Source organism: Pseudorca crassidens, chromosome 14, assembly GCF_039906515.1.
Source record: "Pseudorca crassidens isolate mPseCra1 chromosome 14, mPseCra1.hap1, whole genome shotgun sequence".
NCBI classification, from domain to species: Eukaryota; Metazoa; Chordata; class Mammalia; order Artiodactyla; family Delphinidae; genus Pseudorca; species Pseudorca crassidens.
Window position 1 is genome coordinate 51,254,738 of NC_090309.1, and position 17,364 is coordinate 51,272,101.

Below are 17,364 nucleotides of genomic sequence, written 5' to 3' on the forward strand. Positions count from 1 at the left end.
AGCTTTGAGCAGATGATAAATATTTCAAGTTAACAGTGAAAGTTGCTATTCTTTGTTGTTGTTGGCATGACTATTTAGCAAGTCCCAAAAAACTAATTAACGTCTTGCAGAATAATTTTTATGTTTATTTTAAAAGATTCCTCAGGCAGTTTCTAAGAATAGAAATTTGTATGAATAATATAGGCTCTGTCCTCTGGGACTTAAAATTTGTTTTTAGAGTTTTGGAAGTGGGCACAATAAACATTTTGTGATCTCACAATACTTGGTAAATTGAAGAAAACCAGTATATTTCAATAAAAGAATCTCACCTAATTTAACCATTAACGTTAGTAGAGATTTACCTTATGTAGGTTTTTTTTTGGCATGGGAACTTTTAAAATAAATTAGAACTCTAACACGAACACGAAAATTTTTTTAAACGGATTAAAATAATTTAAATTGTTTTTATGTATTTACTGACATCGAAAGATCCCCACACTCTGTCAAGTTGTTTTTCTTTCTTAACATCTTTATTGGAGTATAATTGCTTTACAATGTGTGTTAGTTTCTGCTTTATAATAAAGTGAATCAGCTATACATATACATATATCCCCATATCTCCTCCCTCTTGCAAAATTTTTAATAGTACTGCAGTGATCTGTGTTAATGAAGCTATAGGGGGCCACAAACTAAAGAAAATGATAATATCACATAATTTTTATTAATTTGAGAAATTTCATTTAATGATATGAAAGGTTAAATAGCTCCTTTTGTAAAAATTGTTCTATAGACATAATGGAACAATGCCTAAATATATATATTTCATACTAAAATCAATTTTATCATTATCTTTTAACTGAAATAATACAAAATATAAATTGGTAGAGTTCATTTTGTAACTGGGCTTAACTATCAGAATTGTGATGCAGATTATGATTTGCAGCAAATCCAGAAAAGGACAAAATGTATTATTTAACCAAAATTAAAATGGATATGAGTTTGACACTAATGTAGTACTTCATTAAAATGCAAATCCAAAGTACTCATTTCTAGACTTTTTGGCAATTAGTGGCAAAATACAATCACATCTGCTTAACATCAAAGGTCTGTGAATAAGCCAGCAATATATGATTTTAAATAGTTTTAAATTATCTCTATGTTAATTTGCTAGGGCCACCATAACAAAATACCACAGACTAGGGGGCTTACACAGAAGAAATTTATTTTCTCACTGTTCTGGAGAAGAGAAGTCCGAAGTCACCGTGTCAGCAGGGTTAATTTTTTCTGAAGCCTGTCTCCTCGGGCTGCAGATAGCTGCCTTCTCTCTGAGTTTTCCCATGGTCTTTTCTCTCTGTGTGCATGCCCCTGGTGCCTTTTTGTGTGTCTTCTTCTTATAAGGACACCAGCTAGATTGAATTATGGCCTATTATAAAGGAGTCATTTTAACTTAATCATAACTTTGAAAGCCCTATCTCTGAATACAGGCATATTCTGAGGCACTGGGGGTTAGGGCTTCAACATATGAATTTGGTGGGGGGGGGACACAAGTCAGCTCATAACAGTCTGGAAGTGTTTGAAGGGTTCTTGTGTGGAGGATGCCAACAAACCATTGATTTTCACTGAAGTCACTGCAAGTCGCCAGTTGGATTTCAAAGACTTCGGGAAAAAATTTAAATGAAGTGTTAATTAGGCCAGAGTTGTGTGGCCCAATTTGTTTAGCCCTATCCTTGAAAATGACACTATCTAACTATAGATGTGCTGGATTATAAAATGACAGAGAAGAACATGTGAGGGGATCAATTCCAAATGTCCTAACGAATGGCGCATCAGCTTAAACTTTGTTGGACATTTTTATACTTTGCTCTTCTCTCCATTCTGTTCAGTATTTAGGGATCCACTAGAAATCACAGATGGCTGAAGTTTAAAGGGAAGTACTGCTGGCAGTGGAGAAATTCATGGTCTTATTCTAAGTGATACAATGAACCTACTGCATCCTGTAGGATGTCTGGATTTCAATTGGTGATCTCCACTCAGGCTCGGAGTTACACTTGGGCCACTACCTGGCAGGTTTTCAAGTTTGTTCTTGTCAGATTTCACTGGATGGGAAGTCTCATGAGGATGTTTCCTGAACCAGGAATATCTCCCAAAGTACAGTTCCCCAGATCACAGGTGCTTGAGATACCCGAGAGGAGATTTTACTTAGATAAATATTGGACAAAGGGGTTTGCAAAGAGCAGCCATTGATTTGAAGAAGTCCTTTAGATTCCCTCTTAAAATTGTCCTCTCATCTCTTTAGAGCTAAGCATTTAAAATGAAGAGGAGACAAACCTCTACTCTTTTCAAACGTCATAATGTACTCCCTCCCTCCCTCCCATCCTCTTACCTACTTTTTATAAAATTGAAATCTCTTAAAATCTAACCTCTGCCTGCCTTTCTCCTCTTGAAATGGCTGTCAGAGCAGCGACATGCTTCAGTGGGTGGGTAGAAAGAAGCCAGAGGAATGTCTACATGGTGAGAGGGGTGTGTGTCTGTACAGCTGAAAGAAGAAAGAAGACAAGCTTAGAACATTAAACATACCAGAAAAATGTAATGGCTTAATTATAAAGGTCTCTGTAGATGACGACCAAAAATCTTCATAAATTTCCCAAACTATGAGATAGTTTAAAAAAAGAACAGGAAAAAAAAAAAAACCCTACCAAGTCAAAGATTTCATACTCTTTAAAGGTATTTGCAGTGTTAGAAACATTGATAATATTTTGTTTTTAATGGCTCTAAAATTTAATCCATCGTAAAAACCCACAGACAGAATGTTTTAACAAGATGGCCTAATGCATGTCTTCTTGATCCTACCTTAAACTTGGGGCCGTCAGTCCTTAGCACTGGAGGTCGTCTTGCGGGCCTTACAGTCCACCGACCTCGTTTTACAGATAATAGGACTGACTTGCTTTAGGCCACACGGCGTCGGCTTCTGTTTACAGTTTCTGTGGCCCTTCTTTGTCACAAGCATTATGGGGGGAAAAGAAGAGTTTGAGACATTCTAGTTGAAGTGCATCTCTTAGAATCATTAAAATACAGATTAAAATGTCATTTTGAAAATAAAGTTTTCTTACTCCAGGAGCGGCTTTGTCACCATGCTGCTGCACTGAACAGATGGTGGTCCCCTAAATTCTATTTTCCCCCTGGGCAGGTGCCTTTGGCTTTTTCTTTTTGTGTGCCCACCTCAAGCTAATGACCTCCTTTCAGCTGTTCCCACTGGTTTACCCGTAGCCTTGCATAAACCTCTGAGAATGAAGCTGACATTGCTTAGGAAAAAATGCAGTGATTTTGACAAAGCACCTATAGGGTTCAGGACATCACTTATAATAAATCAGCTCCCTGGCTATATTTTGTCCTAGGAAAGAAAAATAGATTTATTTTCTACTCTTTTTCACACCTACCTCAACTACTTTCCTATGCTCATATGGTTGAGAAACAATTTCTGTGATCTCTGTATTTCTAAATATATCATATTAGGCAAATTCTACCAGATAACAGATAATGACACAATCATAATATAATGGCTTATATTTACTGGATGCTTACTCTGTGCCAGGCACTGTGCTAAGAGACTTACATATATTATATCACTTATTCTTACAAATACTCATCTCACAGATGAGAAAACTGACGCTCAGAGGTGTTAGGCTCCTGGCCCAATGTTACCCAGCTAGTTAATAGTAAAGCCAGGATTTGAACCCAGGAATTAAAGCCCAGTATCTTAACCACCAAGGGTTCTCGTTCCACAATGAATCTGACCACATGAGTACTTTCTTCTAAGAAATAATTGCTGACAGCCAAAACAAAATTTTACTGGAGGAAAGTTATTTTAGGGTTTTTAGTTCAAATGCATAGTGCTTCATTTGTCTACAAAAGAAAAAGCTGGTTGTTTTATGTAAGAGGTTTTACATTTTATGAAACTGAAGAGGCTGGCCTTGATTCAACAGCTGTATCTCAGCCTATCCTTTGCACTTCCAGGGCAGTTAATCGTAAATAATTTGTGTGCAGTTGACAAACCCCATCTTTCTAATTGAAAAAAATCTTCCTGCCTTCCAATTACAAGTAGAGGAGAGAGATTGAAGTCCATTGAAAATGAGGTTAGAATGCAGTAGTAATCAGACTTACTTTTCTTCACTGGAGGATAAGGAACTTTCTCAGTACCATTTACGGGCTATATCAGACCATGTAGGAGACATTTACTTATTTCCTCTTTCATAGACCAGTCTAAATATTAAGAGGAATACACTAAAAGTCAAAGTCGGTATGAGGAGGTAGAAAATCCAGCTGTACCACATATTTCTCTGACTTTCAGAAATCAAGAACTGGGAAAAGAAGTCTTAGAATATATATGAGTTCCTATTGTGTAGAATAAGCCTAAATGTTGATTTAGAAAGGGCTTAAGATTCTCATATCTGGGAAAATGGCAAAATGCCATTTGTAAGGTACTGTGGGTCTGTTCTTGCATTTCATTTTTCTTAGTCTCACAACTGAGTGGTATCCATCAGTGGCCCTGTCTGTTTTTGTAGCTGTTAAACCATTCTTCTGTGTTAAATGCTACACGGCTACCACAAAAGAACTCTTTAGTATGCGTGATAACAGAATATGACCTCTAATTTATCAGAGTACGTTCTGTATTTTCTTATCTGCTTGTCCCTGTTGCTTTTCATTTCTCGCTGCTGGTTTTTGATATGATACTTCAGTGTTTTTTGCATTAGGAACCCAACAGCCTAGAAGGCTTAGGGAAGAACCTGTAAATATTACCTACAGGCAATGACATCCAAAGTTCACAAGATTACCTTTATTTCTAATTCTTCTGATGGAACAATATCCAAAATAAAATTTTTGAATGTAAGTAGCTAATAGGAGCACATGCTCTTAGAAATCTTTGTATAAAGGCACACTAGATCTCTTAATGTAGTTCCACATAACAGAGGGACATGAAGGGAGAAATTTCTTAAGCCAGTTAGAAATGCACTTAGCTTCTAATTTCTTCCCCAAAGCACTGTTGAACTCTGCAGTAGACGTGGCTTTCCATGCCCAGCATCACAGCAGTCTCATATGAAGATATTGTTTAACTGGATACAAAGGCCTGCTGTTTCACAGAAGGAGCTGGAGTGGCTTCTGAAGCATAAGTCACGAATATAGCATTACCCTACTTGAGTCCTCTTTCTAGCTGTATAAGTGGGCTGACTGACAGGGCACTTGGGTGTGCCACCCTCTCTTGCTATAACATTGAATTAAGGCACTACATTTAATTTGTAGAAAATGCTTCTTTTTTGTTTAAGAAATGGTGGGAGCAAAATTGGAATACCTATAAATACAGTATCAATAATATTAAATTAAAATTTGAAAAAGATCACTCATGATCCCTCCATCCTAACACAAATATTTTCATTATAGCATATTGCCCTCAAATTCTTGCCAACGAGCATAGTATTTTTTAAATAATTTTTGTATTTTATTTATTTTTTTATAGAGCAGGTTCTTATTAGTCATCAATTTTATACACATCAGCGTATACATGTCAATCCCAATCACCCAATTCATCCCACCACAAACCCCACACCCCGCGGCATTACCCCCTTGGTGTCCATACATTTGTTCTCTATATCTGTATCTCAACTTCTGCCCTGTAAACCGGTTCATGTGTACCATTTTTCTAGGTTCCACATACATGTGTTAATATACGATATTTGTTTTTATCTTTCTGAATTACTTCACTCTGTATGACAGTCTCTAGATCCATCCACATCTCAACAAAAGAATCAATGTTGTTCCTTTTTATGGCTGAGTAATATTCCATTGTATATATGTACCACAACTTCTTTATCTTTTCGTCTGTCGTTGGGCATTTAGGTTGCTTCCATGACCTGGCTATTGTAAATAGTGCTGCAGTGAACGTTGGGGTGCATGTGTCTTTTGGAATTATGGTTTTCTCTGGGTATATGCCCAGTAGTGGGATTGCTGGGTCATATGGTAATTCTATTTTTAGTTTTTTAAGGAACCTCCATACTGTTCTCCATAGTGGCTGTATCAATTTACATTCCCACCAACAGTGCAAGAGGGTTCCCTTTTTTCCACACCCTCTCCAGCATTTGTTGTTTGTAGATTTGTAGAATGATGCCCATTCTAATTGGTGTGAGGTGATACCTCATTGTAGTTTTGATTTGCATTTCTCTAATGATTAGTGATGTTGAGCAGCTTTTCATGTGCTTCTTGGCCATCTGTATGTCTTCATTGGAGAAATGGCTATTTAGGTCTTCTGCCTATTTTTGGATTGGGTTGTTTGTTTCTTTAGTATTGAGCTGCATGAGCGGTTTATATATTTTGGAGATTAATCCTTTGTCCGTTGATTCGTTTGCAAATATTTTCTCCCATTCTGAGGGTTGTCTTTTCGTCTTGTTTATGGTTTCCTTTCCTGTGCAAAAGCTTTGAAGTTTCATTAGGTCCCATTTGTTTATTTTTGTTTTTATTTCCATTACTCTAGGAGGTGGATCAAAAAAGATCTTGCTGTGATTTATGTCAAAGAGTGTTCTTCCTATGTTTTCCTCTAACAGTTTTATAGTGTCCGGTCTTACATTAAGGTCTCAAATCCATTTTGAGTTTATTTTTGTGTTTGGTGTTAGGGAGTGTTCTAATTTCATTCTTTTACATTTAGCTGTCCAGTTTTCCCAGCACCACTTGTTGAAGACACTGTCTTTTCTCCATTGTATATCCTTGCCTCCTTTGTCATAGATTAGTTGACCATAGGTACGTGGGTTTATCTCTGGGCTTTCTATCTTGTTCCATTGATCTATATTTCTGTTTTTGTGCCAATACCATACTGTCTTGATTACTGTAGCTTTGTAGTATAGTCTGAAGTCAGGGAGTCTGATTCCTCCAGCTCCGTTTTTTTCCCTCAAGACTGCTTTGGCTTCGGGATTTTTTGTGTTTCCATACAAATTTTAAGGTTTTCTTATTCTACTTCTGTAAAAAATGCCATTGGTAATTTGATAGGGATTGCATTGAATCTGTAGCTTGCTTTGGGTAGCATAGTCATTTTCACAATATTGATTCTTCCAATCCAAGAACACGGTATATCTCTCCATCTGTTGGCATCATCTTTAATCTCTTTCATCAGTGTCTTATTGTTTTCTGCATACAGGTCTTTTGTCTGTATGCAGAAAACATAGGTTTATTTCTAGGTATTTTATTCTTTTTGTTGCAATGGTAAATATGAGTGTTTCCTTAATTTCTCTTTCAGATGTTTCATCATTAGTGTATAGGAATGCAAGAGATTTCTGTGCATTTATTGTGTATCCTGCAACTTTACCAAATTCACTGATTAGCTCTAGTATTCTGGTGGCATTTTTTGGATTCTCTATGTATAGTATCATGTCATCTGCAAGCAGTGACAGTTTTACTTCTTCTTTTCCAATTTGTATTCCTTTTTTTTCTTTTTCTTCTCTGATTGCCATGGCTAGGACTTACAAAACTATGTTGAATAGCAGTGGTGAGAGTAGACATCCTTGTCTTGTTCCTTATCTTAGAGGAAATGCTTTCAGTTTTTCACCATTGAGAATGATGTTTGCTGTGGGGTTGTCGTATATGGCCTTTCTTATGTTGAGGTAGGTTCCCTCTAAGCCCACTTTCTGGAGAGTTTTTATCATAAATGGGTGTTGAATTTTGTCAGAACTTTTTTCTGCATCTACTAAGATGGTCATATGGATTTTATTCTTCAGTTTGTTAATATGGTGTATCACATTGTTTGATTTGCTTATATTGAAGAATCCTTGCCTCCCTGGGATAAATCCCACTTGATCATTGTGTATGATCGTTTTAATGTGTTGTTGGATTCTGTTTGCTAGTAGTTTGTTGAGGATTTTTGCATCTATATTCATCAGTGATATTGGTCAGTAATTTTATTTATTTTTTTTGTAGTATCTTTGTCTGGTTTTGGTATCAAGGTGATGATAGCCTCATAGAATGAGTTTGGGAGTGTTCCTTCCTCTGCAATTTTTTGGAAGAGTTTGAGGAGGATGGGTGTTAGCTCTTCTCTAAATGTTTGATAGAATTCACCTGTGAAGCCATCTGGTCCTGGACTTTTGTTTGTTGGAAGATTTTTAATCACAGTTTCAATTTCATTACTTTTGAATGGTCTGTTCATATTTTCTATTTCTTCCTGGTTCAGTCTTGGAAGGTTATACCTTTCTAAGAATTTGTCCATTTCTTCCAGGTTGTCCATTTATTGGCACACAGTTGATTGTAGTAGTCTCATAGGATGTTTTGTAGTTCTGCGGTGTCTGTTGTAATTACTCCTTTTTTATTTCTAAATTTAGGGATTTGAGTCCTCTTCCTCCTTTTCTTGATGAGTCTGTCTAATGGTTTATCAATTTTGTTTATCTTCTCAAAGAATCAGCTTTTAGTTTTATTGATCTTTGCTATTGTTTTCTTTGTTTCTATTTCATTTAGTTCTGCTCTGATCTTTATGATTTCTTTCCTTCTGCTAACTTTGGGTTTTGTTTGTTCTTCTTTCTCTAGTTCCTCTAGGTGTAAAGTTAGATTGTTTATTTGAGATTTTTCTTGTTTCTTGAGGTAGGCTTGTATAGCTATAAACTTCCCTCTTAGAACTGCTTTTGCTGCATCCCATAGGTTTTGGATCGTCGTGTTTTTATTGTCATTTTTCTCTAGGTATTTTTTGATTTCCTCTTTGATTTCTTCAGTGATCTCCTGGTTATTTAGTAACATATTGTTTAGCCTCAATGTGTTTGTGTTTTTTACGTTTTTTTCCCTGTAATTGATTTCTAATCTCATAGCATTGTGGTCATAAATGATGCTTGATATGATTTCAATTTTCTTAAATTTACTGAGGCTTGATTTGTGACCCAAGATATGATCTATCCTGGGGAATGTTCCATGCACCTTTGAGAAGAAAGTGTAATCTGCTGTTTTGGGGTGGAATTTCCTATAAATATCAATGAAATCTATCTGGTCTATTGTGTCATTTAAAGCCTCTGTCTCCGTATTTTTTTTCATTTTGGATGATCTGTCCATTAGTGTAACTGAGGTGTTAAAGCCCCCCAATATTATTTTGTTACTGTCGATTTCCTCTTTTATAGCTGTTAGCAGTTGCCTTATGTATTGAGTTGCTCCTATATTGGGTGCATATATATTTAGAATTGTTACATCTTCTTGGATTGATCCCTTGATCATTATGTACTCGCCTTCCTTGTCTGTTGTAACATTCTTTATTTTAAAGTCTATTTTATCTGATATGAGTATTGCTACTCCAGCTTTCTTTTGATTTCCACTTGCATGGAATATCTTTTTCCACCCCCTCACTTTCAATCTGTATGTGTCCCTAGGTCTGAAGTGAGTCTCTTCTAGACAGCAATATATATGAGTTTTGTTTTTGTATCCATTCCGCAAGCCTGTGTCTTTTGGTTGGAGCATTTAATCCATTCACGTTTAAGGTAATTATTAATATGTATTTTCCTATGACCATTTTCTTAATTGTTTTGGGTTTGTTTTTTGTTTTTTGTTTTTGCGGTAGGCGCGCCTCTCACTGCTGTGGCCTCTCCCGTTGTGGAGCACAGGCTCCGGACGCGCAGGCTCAGTGCCCATGGCTCACAGGCCCAGCCACTCCGCGGCATGTGAGATCTTCCTGGACCGGGGCACGAACCGGTGTCCCCTGCATCGGCAGGCGGACTCTCAACCATCTGCGCCACCAGGGAAGCCCCTGGGTTTGTTTTTGTAGGTCCTTTTCTTCTCTTGTGTTTCCCACTTAGAGAAGTTACTTTAGCATTTGTTGTAGAGCTGGTTTGGTGGTGCTGAATTCTCTTAGCTTTTGTTTGTCTGTAAAGCTTTTGATTTCTCCATCGACTCTGAATGAGATCCTTGCTGGGTAGAGTAATCTTAGTTGTAGGTTCTTCTCTTTCATCACTAAGTATATCATGCCACTCCCTTCTGCCTTGTAGAGCTTCTGCTGAGAAATCAGCTATTAACCTTATGGGAGTTCCCTTGTGTGTTATTTGTCATTTTTCTCTTGCTGCTTTCAATAATTTATCTTTGTCTTTAATTTTTGTCAATTTGATTACTATGTGTCTCGCATGTTTCTTCTAGGGTTTATATTGTACGGGACTCTCTGCGCTTTCTTGACGTGGGTGGCTATTTTCTTTCCCATGTTAGGGAAGTTCTTAACTATAATCTCTTCAAATATTTTCTCTGGTCCTTTCTCTCTCTCTTCTCCTTCTGAGACCCCTATAATGCGAATGTTGTTGTGTTTAATGTTGTCCCAGAGGTCTCTTAGGCTGTCTTCATTTCTTTTCATTGTTTTTTCTTCTCTCTGTTCCACAGTAGTGAATTCCACCATTCTGTCTTCCAGGTCACTTATCTGTTCTTCTGCCTCAGCTATTCTGCTATTGATTCCTTCTCGTGTAGTTTTCATTGCAGTTATTGTGTTGTTCACCTCTGTTTGTTCTTTAATTCTTCTAGGTTTTTCTTAAGCATTTCTTGCATCTTCTCCATCTTTGCCTCCATTCTTTTTCCAAGGTCCTGGATCATCTTCACTATCATTATTCTGAATCCTTTTTCTGGAAGGTTGCCTATCTCCACTTCATTAGTTGTTTTTCTGGGGTTTTATCTTGTTCCTTCATCTGGTACATAGCCCTCTGCCTTTTCATCTTGTCTGTCTTTCTGTGAATATGGTTTTTATTCCAGAGGCTGCGGGATTGTAGTTCTTCTTGCCTCTGCTGTCTGCCCTCTGGTTGGCAACTCACTTCTGAGTGCCAGAGTTCCAGCCCACAGTGGCCAGCCAGCAGTTTCTTCAGCTTGGGAATCCCCACTGGATCGTCAGCAGAACCATCAAACTTGACAGTCCAGTGGTTAAGACTCCACGCTTCCACTAAAGGAGGTGCAGGTTCGATACCTGGTGTGGGAACTAAGATCCCACATGCTTTTCGTTGGAGGGTCTCCTGCAGAGGTGGCGGGTGGCCTTGGCTCACGGTGGGGACAAGGACACTGGCAGCAGAAGTTCTGGGAAGTACTCCTTGGTGTGAGCCCTCCCAGAGTCTGCCATTAGCCCCACCAAAGAGATAGCATAGTGTTTTATTCAATAGTTTTAACATTGTGTGTATTACAAGTTTCACTTTGCATGACATATGTATTTTAACCATTTTTATTTGTATTTTCAATTAGTTTGAGTCAAAATATATTCTTTTAGAGAATATATTTACTTAAAAAATAGAGGTAGGCGTGTAGAGCTTTATGAAATTAAACAGAATAATCAATTATCAACTTTTGGGGTGTTAATATCCACATTACAACACATTTTTATCTGATTTTTATTTCAATAAAACTTAGACTGCTTGTGATCTAGGTAAAATTCTTTGGGTTCTATCACACCTTTGTCTGTTCTAATCCAATGCCCTGTCTGAACTTCTGTGGCAACTACAATTCAAGCAGTGGTTAATTTATACGTATGCATAGTTATCTATTATCTTGAGCTTCCATTTAACTTTCCTCATTTTGGCCCTTGACTCCCCAGCCAAAATCTAAACCCTTTAATAATAGTTTCTATGTGATGTATTGATGTATACCTGAAACAGTACTTTGAGTACACAGTGCTTATGTGTTAACTTCATTGAGTCAGATTGCTTTCCTAATGTATAGCTAAGCTGTACTAAAGAAACAAAGGATTTGACTATTGGAACTAGAGAAGGAAAGTGAAGTCTTTTGGGTACATGAGATATGTCTAGGAAGAGTAGACATGGATGCATGCCTTGGGCTATCAATGAGTGGCATGAGAGCAGAGATAAGAGGTGGGCAAGGAAGAAAAAAAGGCAATATGAAGTCCAAGCAAAATTCACTTTGTGTATTTTCAAATATATATATAGGTATGTATATAAAACAGTGAACAGATGGACCACACATGGTCCTTACTTGCAAGGAACCCATAATCTAGAATCAGTTACATGAAACCATTTCATCACAATTACAGTTACTGCTACTAAGTGTTACAAGGATGCACAATGGAAGGCTCTAGGTTAATTTGGTGGAGGGATCCAGAAAATGCTTTCCTGAGAATCATATAAGCTAATATCAAAAGAAGAAATAAGTTGGCCAGACTCAGATGTCTGTGTCTGTGTGCATGTTGGGATGGGTGGGAGTGTTGAGGTGTACACAGAAATGCAGGTAATTTGCAAAGCACGGTGAATGGCACCTTCGAAGAGGATTAGCTTGGTTGTAGAATTTGAAAGAAGTCCACAGTGACTAGAATTTAAAGAGTTAGAAATAAATGGTTCAAGATGAAACTGGCGAAGTAGGCAGGAGCCAAATGTTTGTTATGTACATATCTTAACGATACAGCAAATCATGTAATACATAGAACAGATATTTTCATTAAAACAGCTATATTTTTTTCACAACTTTGCCCCTTGAGGAGTGTCAATAGTGTTCAAAATCTACTTATTTGGAGCCTTGCCAGCTAAATTAGATATTACTGTATTGTATGGTTTGTACAACAACTATTCGTACAGCATGTAGTTGGAAATAATGTGATAATGCTGCTTTTAAAACTAGAGTAATTTTGCAAAACTTTGTTAAACTTTTACTTTGCTTTATGGGCCTAGGCACAGCCAAATGCCATGTTCTCATTTAAAAACAAAAAGTCTAAAAACAGACTCCTAATCTTCTCTGGAAGTATGTACAGCATTTAAGAACCTTTTGTGTTTCCTTTCCTAGCCTTAAAAAAGAGGAAACAGGAAACCTTCAGAAGAAGCGAGTATCTTTGTTTTCACTTTCAGATTATTCTGAACAAATGTTGGGTTCATAAAGTTGCTTTTCCTTATTGTTTTCCAAGTATATTACTATGTCTTATCAAAACTGCCACTTTTATTTCTGAAGAGAAATTACACATCAGGGGAGATCTGTGAAAATGAGAGGAGAAAAATATGTGTTAGTGAAGTTCATATAGCTTGTCTCTACTGACCAATAGTCATAAAAATATGATTACAATTTTATTTCCCTTTGTTTTCTGAGTACCACCATGAAATTTAACTCCAATTCAAGGATTTGAGTTTTATTACTCCTTGCTGCTTACCTTGATTCTTTGAAATTACTCTTGTTTCCTTGAAGTCTACTGATTTATAAAAAATTAATATACTGTAGTGTGACCAAATATTATCGGTTAGGTGGGAAAGTAAAACTATCCTGAATTCAATCAAAATTGAGGGTGCTACACTTTTAAGTATGAATTATCAGATTTTCCGTCTTATTCTCCACCTGTGGAACCTTGTTCGAAATATCCATTATGTACAGTACCTTATACCCAAATGGCCACACCAATTAGAGCTAGAACCTATCAATTGGTAGTAGTGTTACTAGATGGGTCCTGCTTCTTGTCAAAAATACTGAATCTTGAAACTGATATAATGTTATATATCAATTATATTTAATTTTTTAAAAAATTATTAATTAAAAAAATTACTGAATCCTTCAAAATGAAAAGTAAACCAAATTTTACATACCGTTTTATTGTTTGAAAATTACTTCAGCAGAGACATGTATGTTGCTGGTGACATTTTCAGTGGAGGTAACAACAATTTTAACCCACATAAAATTAACTGGAGGAAAAAGAAAGTAAATCAAAAGAAAAACCTCATTCCACTTTTATTGGGGTAAAGGAAGTATGCAACTAAATTATTATCCTTTATTCAGTGAGAAGCTCTGGCTTTATAAACCTAATTCGTGTATTCAGTAGATTATTGTAGTTGATTTGCATGCTTTTTAAAAAGTTGAAACTCTACTTGGACACTTTTTATAATTCCAAAATGAATTGGTCTTTGACAAGTGGGTCATTACTGCTTTATCCTTACCTCTGATTTAGGATACTTGAAGTTGAAAATAGTTTCTCGCCTTTCATTTGATTTCAGTTTTCAGGTACACTTGCCTTGTTTTTAACCTCTTCTATCTGTATAAGCCTGCAACATTTGACTGTCCAAAGAAAATCCATGTAGTGTTTCTACATCCCAGTATGCTTGGTATCAGATCCCAACACTTTCCAAAGAAAAGTAAAGGTCATCAGAAATTATATTTATCTTTGACCTTTCCTGATCAAATGGGTTGTTTTATGTCCTTTATATTGCATGTAAAATTTTAGAAGCATATCAAAGTAAGGACAGGATTAAATAAAATGAATACAATCATGCAGAGTTATTGGATATGTTATAAATAACATATCACCATGAATTTGTAAAGGAATGAAATGCTTTTAGGGCATTTTCTTAAAATAATGTACTTCATTTATGCCTTTCCATGTGCAGCTTGTTAATGAAAATCATGAAGTAGAGGCAAATTGTGGGCTTATTCCTGGTGAACTTAAACAATCGGAGCTATTTTGTACCCAATACTAAGAGGGGTTTGGGAATCATCTGTTAGGAAGACATTGTCACTCTATTTAGATGTGCCTTTGTTTGTTGATAATGTACTTATATACAATTTTTTAAAAAATTTATTTTTGGTTGTGTTGGGTCTTCGTTGCTGTGTGCAGGCTTTCTCTAGTTGTGGCGAGCAGGGGCTACTCTTCGTTGCAGTGTGTGGGCTTCTCATTGTGGTGGCTCCTCTTGTTGCAGAGCACAGGCTCTAGGCACTTGGGCTTCAGTAGTTGTGGCATGCAGGCTCAGTAGTTGTGGCTTGTGGACTCTAGAGTTCAGGTTCAGTAGTTGTGGCACCCGGGCTTAGTTGCTCCGTGGCATGTGGGATCTTCCCGAACCAGGGCTCAAGCCCATGTCGCCTGCATTGGCAGGCGGATTCTTAACCACTGCGCCACCAGGGAAGCCCCTATATACAATTTTGTCACAAGAAAAGTTATTAGTTTTATATTCTAGTAGAAAAACAAAGGATTTGGAGAATAAAGTCAACATATACTGAAGTAAGCACCATCTGATTTCCTATCCATTATGCCAACTAAGAATAAAGTCTGTCCTTGGATTTCAAAATCAAATATTTCAATTAAAAAAATACTCTCGACTAGAAGACATCTGAAATCTGTGGGTTATGGGATTGTATGAGCCCATTTGTGTGGGTATCTGTCTTAAAAATTAGTGTGTCTTTTTATACCTATCTCTGCTGCCCACTCTTATTTTTTTCTTGTTGTTGTTAGATCACCTCTTTGTTATTCATTGGGAATGCAGTGTAGGTTCTCTTTTTAGCTGAGTCTCAAGAATCTTCAGAAACTATTGTTGATTTAAATCATACCATATCGATCATGTTAATTGTTCTGTGAGTGCCAGTTAAAGGTATGAGGGCAAATTGTATGTCTGTATGCATGTGGGTGTATATGTATTCTTGCATTTTTATGTACTCTTTTCAAAATCATTCAAAAGGCTTCCATTTCCTCCAGCTGTATTATTTAAGACTTTTCTCTCTACTTTCCCTACTAATAATAACTATGTTTATCCGTTTTGTGGCACAGGGCAGTTATTATAAAAAAAAATAATGAACTGATTGTACGGATGTTCAAATCAGTGATATTAAAGACATAAAATTATTTGGAAAGTACAAAGGGAGGCTTAGCTACATGTGATCTATCCTCTGGCACAAGTATTTGCTTTCCTCTGAATGTTTTTAGCCTGTGGAGATGAGATAATGGTGCCACAGAAGCTATCAGAATTTAAAACAAGATTTCCTTTGCTACTTCATTCTACAGATATTTCATAGGAGGTTCTATGACAGATATTGTGCAAACACTGAGAATACAACAATAAACACTACACATAATACCTGACCTCATGGAATTTCAGAGTTCAGAGAGAAAATATTAATTGAATATGCAATTACAGGGTCAGTGCTTGTTTCAAAAGAGCATGTATCAGGTGTCAGGAAAGCATATATTCAGGTGTCCTAATTTAACTTGGGGACATCAGGGAAGACCTCCTGAGGCAATAGTGTTCCTGCCAAGAAGACTCCATTAATGAGTCATGTTTGGCTAAGGAAAGGTGAGGATGGGATGGGATGGGAGTGAGGAAAATCTTGCAAGTAGAGAAGAGTACAAGTGCAAAAGTCCAGAGGTAAAAGGAGGGCTTTAGAAGAATTGAAAGAATTCTCATGAGGATGGAAAGAGGAGAGCAAGACAGTGACAGCCATGAGATGGGGCAGGGGAGGTGGGAAGAGACCAGATCACGGAAGTCATCATAAGCCTCATCAGGTGGTCGAGATTTTATCCTGAAGGCAATGGGAGGGTTATAATAGACAAGCGGCCTGATAGGGTGTTGGCTGACCTGTAGAGAATGGGTGGGATTGCTGTGGAGAGGATGCAGAGATGTCTGTTATGATATTGTAGTAGTAATTGGGCAAGAGGTGATTTGCAACCTAGATTTGGGCGGTGTCTGAGGAAATAGATCATTTCTGATGATGGGAACACTCTAGCATGAAAAACAGCACAAGGGGCCACATAATTGTAAAGTTGTCAGGAGAGGTATAATAGTGTAAATTGGTATGAGTGTTTCTCTGCAAACAAGTCCATAGAGCAAAGGGAATGTGTTTTTGAAAGTATTTAATTTGCTTATCAAATTATGTACATAAACATGTTCATTACATAAATCACATAGAAGCCAAAATACATATTCATCAAGAATCATGCTGCCATAAGACAAGTAATACTAAATTTTAGTATCTTTTTCCAAATATATTGATATATGTATACAAGCACACAACAGAGAACGTAAAATGTACACACTTCTTGAAAACAAAGATAGGCTTGGAATTCATGCTATTTTATCCTTTTAAAAAAATTATCAATATACCAAAAATGTGTTCCCATAGGATAAAATACTATAACCTTTTAATAATTTCATACTACAGAGAGCTAGATATCAATGTTTTTATTAAACTATATATTTGGTTCCACTTTGGTATTTACATTTTCAATTAAATACTAATGTATGAAATATTTTCAGTCATATAAAACTTCAAAGGACAAATTGATAAGGTCTAAATGATAGTTCTTTTCTCTTTCTCTAAAAGTGTGTGACTAATATGGTGGGTTTATTGTGGTAAGTATAGTATATGAATAAAACTAGCCTAAGAACACATTTGTTAATTATTCTAAATCTGAGAAAAATGTATCTTTTATCTTCCCTAGTAAAATGCTCCAGTCTTTTCTTGTGGGCAGTACTACCTACCATTCACCATTTCTTTCACCTCTGAGTCCTCACGTGAGCTATTACCAAAATGTCTTAGTTCAAAACTCCACATTAGTTAATTTTCATAGAATAGAAAAGCTTCTGGCAATATACACGATTGAGTGCTGAGATGGCAGTCTAGATTCTTCCTAAGTGCTTCATAGATCAAGAAAACAGTCATCTATTTGCA

The 17,364-nt window shown here is 36.6% G+C and overlaps 1 protein-coding gene across 25 annotated transcripts in view; it reads left to right on the plus strand.

The window, feature by feature from the left end:
- Positions 1-17,364, plus strand: part of NRXN1 (neurexin 1) — a 1,121,405-nt gene that overhangs the window by 963,293 nt on the left and 140,748 nt on the right. The gene's annotated exons all lie outside the window — the stretch shown is intronic.